Consider the following 12,730-nt stretch of genomic DNA (forward strand, 5'->3'; position numbering starts at 1 on the left):
GCAGGCTTCTCTGCAGCCAAGTTTGAGTGAATCAATTTCTTTGCATTAGCACTTAAGAACGTTGTGTGTGCACATTGGCATATTTCGTACACTGGCATTTTTCTAGTTCTAGCATGTATATCACTCTTTTTGAACAAGCAATTCTGTCATCACATATTTAGTTAAAGTATTGGATGGCAAAGAACTTCTCCTCCTATGTAAAGAGGAGACATCTCATTAGTGCATTTCCTCTTTTTAAATAACTTTGACCTTTAATTTCTAAAAGTCGAATTTTTGTCAAAGTTGCACAATGAGCTTCTTCCATCTTTAACATAGCTTGAATAATACATAGAGACACAAGTTGCATGGCAATTATTTTGCCACTTTAAGAAATCTCCTATTCTTGATAGCCTTGCACCAAGTAGACAAGGCAAGGTCCCCATATGTGACATTATTAACCAGGACAAAAGAAGTGCTATAAATGTGGTAAGCTTGGCCATTTTGCTCCAAAAAAAATCCTCTAAACATTCATGTCCACATTGTGGGAAGACTAATCATCCTCCCTCAAAGTGCTACTTCTAGGATACAAAGAGACTGAAGCGTAGAAGTCAACTACATGTTGCACCAACAAGAGAAGAAGGAACATCCCATTTTATGTACGATTTTGGTGACAATATTTTCTAAAGTCATGTTGTAGCACACCTCTCGTGTTGTCTAGGAGGCGTTTTTGTCTTTGACAACCTATTTTTATTGTAAATTGGTGCATATATTCTCCTCTTTATTTGAGGGGAGGCAATTTCAGAGTTTTATTAATCTAAAGCCCAAGTGAAGGGTTGTTTGGAATGGGCTTTGTCCCATGTCTATGTTTACATACAATTTCATAGAGTTCTTTCTATTAACATAACAGTCTTGGCCTTTCAAATTCACACCCACACTTATGGCCTTTTGTATTCATTTAATACTTCGATAAAGGATCCTTTCTTTTCCGCTTTTGTTCCCTTAACCCTACGATCTTGTTCAAACTATTAAAAGTTTTTGTTTAAAATGAAAAGGGGGTGCCTACTATGACCAATGTTAAGTGGTGGTTGTGGTTCATCAACAACAATAGCACGAAAAGAGATGGTGGTCAATGGCTATCAATGCAGCTAAAACGGTAGAAAGCTATAAGGAAAAGCAATCACGGAAGCTCAAGCCATGGAGGAAGTCACTACGAAAGAAACTGCAAGTGTAGTACCATTGGATCTTAAGGAAAACTTATAGAAGGACAGAGATTTCAAAGAGGGAATGAACCAGAGTAGGTTGTACGCATGTCTTTTTAATGGGTATCTCACAAGATACCACTTAGCAGTCAAGTGCAAAACGTTTGGAGGCAAAGGGAAAGATGAGGTTTATAAAATTGATGTGGGATCCAAAGAGAAAGTCAGATATGTATAGAATTGCATGGAATTGCTACAAGTATTTTGGGAGGACCTCATTTTACTCATGAAGGAATTTGTGGATGTTTTTTCTTGTGGATCCAAAGTCCCACATCAACTTGAAGAAGGATGTTGTCCCAACTAAGTAGCAACGATATTGGAAGGATATTGGAGGAATTCTCATGTTGTAAAGCAATTAAAGGAAGAGTTGGACAACTTGTTGAAAGTTGGGTTCGTACCCCAAGTGAAAACCTAGGATGGATTTCACCCATTGTGGTCGCTCTAAAGAGGAATACGAAGTTACATATTTCAAAGGGATATGTAAGAAATCTTTGGCCCTTATCAAGAGAATTCTAACTAGATATTTTTGGACTATATTTAGTGTGCTTGGAGAAAAATGAAGCATTTAGAATACTTGGAGAAATGTTATGTCGAGAAGCTCATCTCAGTTTGAACCCATGAAATGTGATTTTGTAAAAGTAGTGGAATTTTATTAGGGCATGTGGTTTCAAAAGATGGAATTGTGGTAAAACTATCAAAGATAGCCACAGTGATGCAAGCCCCTCCTCTCGATTCATCAAATTCCATCATGTTGTAGTTTTTGGGTGCATTTGCAATTCTTGGTGCATGTGGCAATTACCCTTAATAAATTAGCCCATATGAACAAGAAGTAGTTTTCTTGGACTACTACGTGTGACCTAGCATATTGCAAATTGAAGATTATGTTAAGAAAGGCCTAGTGCTACTACCATACTCACCACATTCAAGCCATCTGAATATAAAATTTTGGTAATAGCTTTGGCTTAGAAGAACCTTGTGCTCTTCATTCTAATCTTAAGTTTTGGGATGAATCATCCTATCTTCATGTATAAATTAATTCCCTTATCCGAGGGGCAATATTTTCTTCTATTTACACCAAAACTACTCACAATGAGATTTGGCCTATTTTCCATGTATAGGGAAAGAAGAACTAGGCCTGAAAATACTTAGGCAATGAAAATCTTGTTGGACATGCATGCAATGAAAGAAATCAATGGGAAAGTCTATAAGCACTACCCAAACCTCAAATCGCACCTCTAAAAATTTGGGCTAATGCCATTGAATCTTCAACTAGTTACTTAACCAATAACTAGAGAAATCAAATGCAAATGTGGAATCAATGAAAAAGAGTGAAAAATGGGATGTCACACAGACTACGTTGCTTATGGAAGGGAGATCAACCAGATGGTGAGACCACATGCCAAAGCACGGGGCGAGGAAGTCCAAAGTAAAAGGGCAAGGTGTGTGAGCAAAGATTATGTGCATCCATAGGCCAAGGGTGGACGGGCAATCCACCACTATAGTAGGCACTGATGGAAAGGCATTGTATAGCGCCGCCCGAAACCCCCCTCCCCCTCTTTCCCATTTTGTCACTAGCTATAGTGGCGCTGACCATGCATACTTCCCCGATGGTATAACATCGATATCAAAGTATCCATGATGGGTGATGATAAAAAGATGTGTTTTATCCATAGATCATGTTTCCCTTTATTGCTTACGGCAAGTGATGGCATTCAATTTGTCATGAAGTACACTTAATCCACATTGATCATCTCGTTTAGCTAGTAAATACTTAATCCATAGTGATTAATTTTTTGAGGATATAGCCTTGAAGCATGTTAAAGGATAGTTTTTGAATTTGTTAGTCATGCCTAATAACTAGGTATGATATTGTCACCTAAGGAGGTAGGCGAATGGTTTTCCACTAAGATTTAGATGCAACAAATAACATGTTCTCGCTACCTTTCATACCAATACCATACACAAAACAAGGAACTTCATATGTTGGACAATCACAAGGTATTGTAATGAGGCCATTCATCTTGTTGACCTAGCAAAGCCTAGAGAAGAGCCATATATTGCAAATGTGTTGTTCCCACAAAAAGAAGAATTTGTAGTTGCATATATTGCAAATGAGTTGTTCCCGGAACAAGAAGAAGAAAAAATTTGCATATATTGCAAATGAGTTGTTCCCGTAAGAAGAAGAATTTCTCATCTAGAGTACATTGCCAAAACTAAGATCATGAATTGTACATTTGTCATCCACAAATTTGACAACAAGTTCAAGTCTTGTAAGTACAAATACAGACAAAAGGTTCTTTTTTATCCCTGGTACATAAAGTGCATCATCGAGTGTAAAAGAGATGCCAATCACAATACTTAGCACAATCTTTCCAACTCCCTTCACCGAATAAGAGGCATTGTTGGCATAAGTGAGTGTATTTCAATGAGGGACAGCCTAGAGAGAGGAAAACAAATCACTATGGGAAGTAATGTGCTTTGTAGCACCACTATCAAAGTACCAAACATATGACTTCACAACAACTGACATCCATGCATCATGGATAGAAGGATCATAAGTACACTTTGTACTAAATGGCCACTCTACATCTACATCAACATTGCAATATCCATTTACAAAAGATTCTACAAAGTTGCACTGGTAGTAGATCTAGTCTCTTTCTTCTTGGCTTCTTTTGCCTTTAATTTAGGACATTGCTTTATCAAGTGATCATTATCCTTGTAATGATGGCAATACATCTTCTTCTTGTCTTTTTCACCAGAATTCCCAAACGAGCTACTGCCAATAGAAGCACTAGAGACAGCTGATTTGGTACTCATAAAAGAACCATGAGAAGTGAATGCATTGCTATTAACACCTTTTCTTTGAGCAAAAACAAGAGACTATTCAACTACACGTTGTTTAACGCTGTTCTTTCTTGAAAGTGACTCCTATAGCAGCAATGTGCATAAATGCTTCAAGGTTGATAACTTAAGGGCTTCCTTGGGTCCTAAGTCCCCAAGTAGTAGCAAAATTCTAGTAAGAGTTTGGTAAGACATCATGAACACTTTGCATAAGTGGACTGTCAGAAATCACCATGTGCAAAAATGAATTTCTCTTTGATATTGTTGATACAAGCAAGAAAAGTGTTCATTTCATCTTCCTCTTGCATAATCTTTGACTCCAGCTCTTTATGCATCAATGCAAGTTTTACCTCATTGCAACTTGCATACAGACCAACCAGAGTATCCCAAGTGTGTTTTGTTGAGCAAATATGAGGAGTAATGGTGCGCTTCGTAGATAATGCAATCAATGCATGAGCTTGTGCATCTCTAACATCCCAAGGAGATTGCTCTTCTATAGGTAAAAAAACTCTGGTAGCAGCAGACTTGCTCAAACCTACAACATCCTTAATAGAGTGTGCATGTCGGACACAACATTCCAAACACCCTTTGACATTAGAACATGCATCATCATGTAACCCCACATTGGGTAGTTGTCCCCTTCCAATTTGTCATAGCAGCAAATATCTTGAAAACATGTGTGTTGTTGTTAGCCATGGCAAGTGATTTCACCAAATGTGAAATTGCTCTCAAAGAGGAAAAACAAAGTAGGACTAACACGTGCTCTGTAGGACAACTCAAAGAGTATTCTGCAAGAAACTGCACTGACAAAAATTCTATACAAAAGGACAAAATTCTACACAGAATGACAAAATTTTCCTATGCAGTACTGCGTGTAGTGGAAATGGAGGCCGAAATGAGTCCGAATCAAAATTTTGTGCACACCCAGCTGACGCTGACCAAAGCTTACCCAATTTGGAGAAAGTGAATAGGGGGTGTTGGGCGCAAGAGGATGCAACCTTCTTGGATACAAATTGTTGGAATTAGGGTTGCAGGGATGCACACACAACTTGGAGAATATGGAGAAGCTCAAGGCACACAACAAAGAGTTTATTTCCTAGTGTGAAAGTAGAAAGATAAGTTAGCCCTAGAGTGATGGGCTTATATACAATGCACAGGGGAAAAAAATCTTGTTCAAACCATGCTCTCAAAACTTTGGCTAAGATTTGGCCATGTAGTCAAATTTTAAGCTCGTTTTGAAAGTGGGAGTTGGGAATTTTCCAAATTCACTAATATGGTGTTCAACCCAATCTGAGTTCAAAAAATCATGTAAATCTAGTGGCAATTATCCCCTCTTGGGATAAAACTATCCAAGATGTGAAGTGTCACTCAAGTAGGAAGAAAAATCCTCTTGATAGCCTACCAATGCTTAGACCCTAGGCTATGCATAAATCTGATGACCTGTGAGACTGCAAACTCAATATCCAGCCTTGTGTTGCATACATAAATGAGGCATCCAACAACAGTTTGGTAAAGAGTGACATCGGCAGGATCACCAGCGTCACAAAGACTCAATTTCAAACCTGTTTCCATGGGACTGGCAATAGGTTTGCAATCCTCAAGTCCAAACTTCCATAGCAATGTCTCTATGTAACTTGTCTAACACAAGGCAATACCACCATCACACACACTTAAATTGTATACCCAAGTAATGATGCAACATCCCCAAATCTTTCATCTTGAAAGTAGCATTCAAATCAGCCTTAAATTCAGCAATATGTCATTCATTTGGTCCAGTGATCAGAAAATCCTCCACATAGAGAACAACAAGAAGAAGTACATCACCCTCACGCTTTACATACAATGTGCTTTCTGTTGGACTGTTACAAAAGCCTCGTTTGACCAAATGAGTATCATCCTTCGCATACCAAGCACGACGAGATTGCTTCAACCCATACAAAGCTACACACTTTATCTTCCTGCCCTTTAATGACAAACCCGCGAGGTTGCGTTACATAAACTTCCTCAAATATGTCATTCAAGAAACCAGTAACAATGTCTGATTGCTGTACATCCCAACCAAAATGAGTTGCCAATGCACATAGAAAATGCACAGTAGTCATACAACAAGTGGGAGCAAAAGTCTCTTCATAATCTATGCCTTTTTGCTGTGCATAACCTGTAGCAACAAGAAGAGCCTTATAGTAGCAATCAATCTCACCATCCAGCTTGCAACTTGTAAACCCACTTTGTACCAATGGCCTTTTTGCCAAAAGGCAAATCACATAAAGTCCATGTGTCATTTTCTATATGTGCATCATATTCTGATTGCATGGCAGCCATCCAATTTTCAGAATTTTGTGCTTCATCAAAAGACATATGTTCATCAACATCACATAAGCTAGACACAACCAAAGCATAACAATTTGATGCATAAGATGCATGGCAAGAACCTGAACGAGTATGACTAGACAAAGGTGCATCCAATTTACTATCACACAAAGTATGCACTAGCCATTTTGGCATACCTCTAGCCTGCTCATTTTCAGCTCTTTCCTCATCAAGTACATCATGTACATCTACATCAGTAATAGGCTAATCTGTAACATTTTCAAAAACCCAAATAGACTAAACATTTTCCTCATTGGAATTTACATTCGAACTTCTACCACCAAAAAGAGGCAACAAATTGTCATAAATGTCCTGTGAGCATGTATTACTGTCTCTAGTACATGACAGCAAGGGTTGAACAGAATCTTCCACAAACATAACATCCCATGAGACTAAGATACTCTTCATTTGTGGATGATACAACCTATACCCTTTGCTTTCAGCACTATAGCCAACAAAAATACATTTGACAACCTTATCATCCAATTTTCTACAGTGATTTTGTGGCACCAAAGCATATGGCAAATAGCCAAAAACACACACGTGCTCAATAGAAGGCTCTATATCATGCCATGCTTCATAAAGAGTCATAGACTGCAAAGCTTTTGTAGGACACCTGTTAAGTACATAAGTGGTGTCATAAAATCTAATATCTAGCTTACCCAAATGATTTTCTCATATTAAACTGATCATTTAATGTGGGAGGATAAACGGGAACAAGAGTTAAAATAGAGACATGTGCTTCTAGACCTATCTCAGCAAGGGACCAAAAGGAGAGATGATTGCCTCTCAATACGGGTCCAAAAGGAGATGGTCTACCAAAGAGCAATGTGCAATAAGTGCTTCTAAACTTATCTCAGCAGGGGACCAAGAGGAGAGATGGTTACATCTCAATACAGGTCCAAAAAGAGATAGTCTATCAAATAGAAATGTGCATCTAATGGAGCTTAAAAGACCTTAGGGTTAGCTTCATTAAAGACCTCCAATAGTTAGTGTTAAAAGTCCTTTGACCTTAGGCAAGCTAGGGCTTTGAGGTAGGAACCCAACCTAATCTTGAGGTGTTTGTCGTGCTTGATGACAAAGGTGCATGCTTGATGACTAAGGTGCTTGAGGTTCTTGTCATGCGTGATGACTAAGGTGCTTGTCATGCTTGATGACTAAGGTACTTGAGGTGCTTGTCATACTTAATGAGGAAGGTGCTTGAGAAGCTTCCCATGCATGGGGGGGTAAGGTGCTTGAGTCAAAAAGAGACCCTACAAACTTAATGAGGAAGGTGCTTGAGAAGCTTCCCATGCATGGGGGGGTAAGGTGCTTGAGTAAAAAAGAGACCCTACAAACTTAATGAGGAAGGTGCTTGAGAAGCTTCCCATGCATGGGGATGTACGGTGCTTGAGTCAAAAAGAGACCCTACAAACTTAATGAGGAAGGTGCTTGAGAAGCTTTCTATGCATGAAAGTCCCAAAGTTAGGGGTATCTTTGACTTAACCTTCCACTCAGCCAAAGGGAACCCCCTTTCTCAAAGGGTACATGGGACACATGTCAAACTCTCCCTATGCTTAACCACATGGTCTGCTTGAATGCTATTGGTTGGGCTAAAGAAGACAAATATCTAGATATTTTCAAGCTCTGTCTCTCTAAGGGGTAAGGAGGACACTTGTCCAAAGACAACCCATGTACTTGAATGCATGCTGCATGTGATTGGCTAGGGACAGAGGGGTCCAATGAGCTTGTGTAACAATTACTGGTCTATAAATCTTGTAAATAGCGGAAAATAACTTAACACAGTGAGCATTTCATTAAGAGCAAATTCCTAATGAGCATACAAGAGTGCTTGGTTGGAGATAACAACATTAGCATAACACCTAATTAGTTTGGCATAACAATACTTGAAAGAGGGAGAGAAATAGAACAATTGACAACTATTGAGGACCGGATTTACATGGACCGGTCTCCCCTCCATTAGGCATTTGTATTATAACTTCTCCCATTAAGAGAGACTTTGTACAATACAATTCTTTGTGTTCCTTGGTAAAAACTCGTCGGTGCTATGAAGATGGAAGCTTCATGCACCAAACTTACACGTGATAACACATAACATCAATTACTCGTTGGTCTCAGACCCAAGACCTCACACACCTTCGAAGATGGTGAGAGCTAGCGGGCTATGAGAGTAGATCTAGAGGAAGAAGGAGTATTCTTACTAGAAAGAAGTATTTCCTCACTTAATTACTCTTGTAGCTTAGCTTGGCTTAGTAATTAGATAATAGAGGAGAGAAGCATGGCATTGAAGCTTAGCTCTTGGTTGGATTTGCATTCCATATCCAAGAGTTGTTGGTGTAGGCCTCCATTCTCAAACTTGGAGAAGAAGATGAGCTTTCCATTAAAGCTTGGAGAAGGAGATGATTTTCTTGCTCTACACATGAGTTGTGTGAGTGTGTGTGGAATAATGCTCTTCAAAACAGCCCCCCCTCTCCTCTTGGTTGACCCCCCTTGCCAATTGCTCATGATGTATTCCTATTGGCCCTTGAAAAGCCTAGCCAATAGTATTTGAGTATGAGTTTTACTCTTGCTGGCTTCCTATTGGCCCATAAATAATTTGGCCGATAGCCTTTGAGAGGCCCAGTCAAGAGCCTTGTGACAAGTGTCCATCCTTTTTTCCATTTTGTAAATGCCAAATAATTAATTTAATTATCTGCTTTGCTATTGGACCTTTTAGTCCTTTGGCCAATAGGAATTAAGCAATTTTAGGAACTGCTTAATTATCATTGGGCCTTTTGACTGTCCAATAGTCTTTTAGGGAGACTATTTCTTATTGGTTATTTTTTTGAGCATTTATAAAAATAAAATTTTAGTTTACACTAGCTAACTTCTCATCGGTCCACCTATGTGCCCATCCAATAGGATTCAGGCAAGAATTGGGGATTTCTTTGCATGCCTAACATGTGTCCTCTTTACTTTGTGGAAAGGGTAAGCTTAGGTGTATAGTGTGTGTCTAGTCACTTCTCAAGCTTTGTCATCTTCCCTACTCACCCTCTAACTTGTCCTCTAGCTATTTGGATTTTTGTACACACACAAAGCATCCAATTCCATTAGCATTTGACCATTGGACATACACTTTCAAATTTTGGAACTTAACCTTTTGGAAGTCTTAATGGGCTGAACCCTAAGGTCTTTGGAGCCCATTCATTGCACATTGCACATTGCACATTGCTCTTCTGCAGATGGTACCCCTTTGGATCCCTAGTGTGCCCCCCCCCCCCCCCCCCCCCCCCCCCCTACTGTGACCAGTTTCCTAGCCTTACTAATAATCTAGATTTTTCTCCCTTGGTACTTCCCCATATTAAATGATCAGTTTAACATGAGAAAATCATTTAGGAGAATTAGATATTAGTTATTATGACATTACCTCTCTCTTGAAATCATAGTCGTCCTCAACTATGAGGTAGAGATGATAAAGCATAGTTATTAGTCTTTTGCTTAGCGAGTATAGGATCCCTATTTTACCCTACGACACCATTCCACAATGGATGACTAATCCATTTGGCGCTTGAGAGCCGAAGCTGCCGCAAGCATGTTTGCGCATTAGTCCTATCAATCTTCCATAGTAGAGTGACAAGCTCTACTTGGTATTTGGGAGACGTCGTCTCCGCAAACTTGATCCTAAGCATGCATACTTCTTAACATTTGTGCACAATAAAGAAAGAAGAAAGAGTCTTATCAGAAAAAAACATTGATCATTTAAAACATATTTACATTTGCTTACTCTAGGGAATCATTGTAAGCATTGACAAGGTTTAGGTTATCCTTTAATTGTATGCCTTGCATCCATCTAGCATCTTCAAAAGGATAATTCTTAAACTTTATAAGATACCGTTGGATAATATTACCACCTCTCAATACCTTGTTTTCGTGTCGGAGAATGGACTCTGGCTGCAGTACCTCTTCTTGGTCTTCAATCTCCGGTGGGTCTTCTATGGTTGCTTCTTGGGGTGGCTCTCCTTGGTAAGGCTTTAACAGGCTCACATGAAAAGCATTGTGTATGAGCCAGTGGTTGGGCAACTTGAGCTAATAAGCCGTCTCATTGATTGGCTTAAGAATTTGAAAGGGGCCATAGTACCTTTTTGCTAGTTTAGCATAGTATTTTTGGTGTCCCGTAGGATTCTTGCCCGTCGTGTGCCTTAATCGAGCCTTGGGAAATTTAAGCAAGACCCAATCATTTTCTTTAAAGGTCAGGGCTCTTCTGTGCTTGTTAGCAGCAGCCTTTTGCCTTTGTTGTGAGATGGATATAGCATCTTTAATTTTTTGGAAAGATTCTTGTAGGTCGCGGCTATATTCATTTGCTGCGAAGATCTTCCCATGTACCTTAAGTAGCAGGGGACTTTTTGATCTTCCCTCAATTACCTCAACAGGTGCTTTTCCCATGGATGTATGTACTGTGTTATTGTAAGCATACTCCACTAAAGGTAAGTACTTCTCCCATTGGGATCTTTGATCTACTTCAGTGACATAAGCTTTGAGTAGATCAAGAATTGTTAGGTTAGCTATCTCACTTTGACCATCCGTTTGCGGGTGATAGGCCGAAGAGAAATTTAGCCTTGTACCTAAATTCTCAAAGAGACCCTTCCAAAAATTGCTGGTCATTCTAGGATCTCTATCCGACACTATTGACATTGGCAAGCCGTGGTACTTAAAGATTTGTGATATAAAGAGGGTTGCCATTTGATGGGCCTTAATAGTCTTTTTGACAGGTATGAAATGCGCTTGTTTGCTGAACCTGTCTACTATTGTCCATATTCCCGTATTCCCATGGATAGACTTAGGCAATCCAAAGATAAAATCCATGGATATGCTCTCCCAGGGTGAATTAGGGATTGGCAAAGGTTGAAGCAAACCAGGTTGCTTCCCTCTATCAAACTTTGTCTTTTGGAAAACCACACATTTTGAAACATACTCTTGTATGTTCGCTTTCATGGTAGGCCAATAGAAGTACATTTCTATCCCTCTTAGGGTAGCTTGAATCCCTCTATGCCCCGCATATGGAGGAGCATGAGATTCATACATTACTTTCTCACGTAGTGAGTTAGTAACACATAGCCTATTACCATAGAGAAGATAACCATCTTGTAAGGTAAATGGTTCCTCTTTCTTCCCTAGTGCAAGGGCTGACATCACATGTTTAAAATCGGAATCGATAGTGTACTCATCTATCATAGAAAATAGATCATTGTGAGTTGCTATGGAAACCGCATTCACTCTCGGTCGTCTTGAAAGTGCATCAGCTACTTGATTATGCTTGCCAGCAATGTGAGCAATACGAAAATGAATTTGCAAAAGGAAATTTGCCCACCTCATTTGTTTGTCGGAGAGCTTGGTCTGCGTCATGAAGTACTTGAGGCTTTGGTGATCCGTCCACAGAATGAAAGGTGTCCCCAATAAGTAGTGCTTCCACGTGTCTAAGGCATGTAGAACCGCGAGGAGTTCCTTTTCATATATGCCTAGAGCTTGCTCAACTGGGTCGAGCCTTCGACTTTCATATGCTATGGCGTGCCCTTCTTGGAGCAGCATGGCTCCAAGGCAATCACCACAAGCATCGCATTGGACCTCGAATGGCTTTGAGAGATCCGGTAGTGTAAGCATAGGTTGAGAGATAAGCTTCTCTTTAAGGTTTTCAAAAGTAGTGTTCTCCTTGGTAGTCCATGCATACTTAACGTTCTTTTTTGTTAGGTCATGCAATGGTCGTGCTATGAGTGAGAATTTTTCTATGAAGCGTCTATAGTATGCACACATACATACAAAGCTTCTTAATTCATGCAGATTCTTTGGGTTAGGCCATGCTTTTATTACTTCTAACTTTGATGGATCCATTTGGATGCCATCTTTAGAGATAATATGACCTAAATACTGAATCTCTTGTAAGAAAAATTCACTTTTCTTTTGATTTATGTAAAGCTTATTCTCTTGCAAAACTTGAAAAATTACCTGGAGGTGCTGTTTGTGTTCGTCCAAGGAATTGGAGTAGATGATTATATCATCAAAGAACACTCGAGTGTAACTATGGTGAGGCCTAAAGAGCTTCTCCATCATGCGGTTGAATGTAGCTGGTGCATTGGTCAAGCCAAAAGGCATGACAATGAATTCGTAGAGACCAAACGTAGTGCGAAATGCGGTCTTTACAATGTCTTGATCAACAATCCTTATTTGGTGATAGCAACTTTTTAGGTCGATCCTTGTAGCTTATCAAATAGGTCTTCTACCCGCGGAACGGGAAACCTATTTTTGAT

The sequence above is a fragment of the Adiantum capillus-veneris genome, chromosome 14, assembly GCF_014529385.1.
Source record: "Adiantum capillus-veneris isolate H3 chromosome 14, ASM1452938v2, whole genome shotgun sequence".
NCBI lineage: Eukaryota > Viridiplantae > Streptophyta > Polypodiopsida > Polypodiales > Pteridaceae > Adiantum > Adiantum capillus-veneris.